This window comes from Eimeria mitis, genomic scaffold (assembly GCF_000499745.2).
Source record: "Eimeria mitis Houghton genomic scaffold, Emh_scaff6156, whole genome shotgun sequence".
Taxonomy (NCBI): Eukaryota; Apicomplexa; class Conoidasida; order Eucoccidiorida; family Eimeriidae; genus Eimeria; species Eimeria mitis.
The window spans coordinates 2,591-2,927 of NW_013574361.1; positions in this window are offsets into that span (position 1 = coordinate 2,591).

Below are 337 nucleotides of genomic sequence, written 5' to 3' on the forward strand. Positions count from 1 at the left end.
CCCCAGCAACAGCAGCAACACCCCAAACAGCACTAGCAGCAGCAGCAGCAGCAGCAGCAGCAGCAGCAGCAGCAGCAGCAGCAGCAGCGCATGCATACTGAGGAAAGCCTGTACAGGGGGGTCTTGCAGTGCGTCAACGAGGGCGCAGAGGTAATCTGGGTTTGTTGGGGTGTCTGCGGAGCTCTGCTGCGGTGTATGTACACCCAAAGTGATATTCAGTTTGCTGCTGCGTGCTGCCAGCTGCAGCACAAACACTTCTGCTGCTGCTGCTGCTGCTGCTGCTGCTGCTGCTGCTGCAGAAACGCGACGAGCTGTCTGCTGCTGCAGCAGCGTCAAC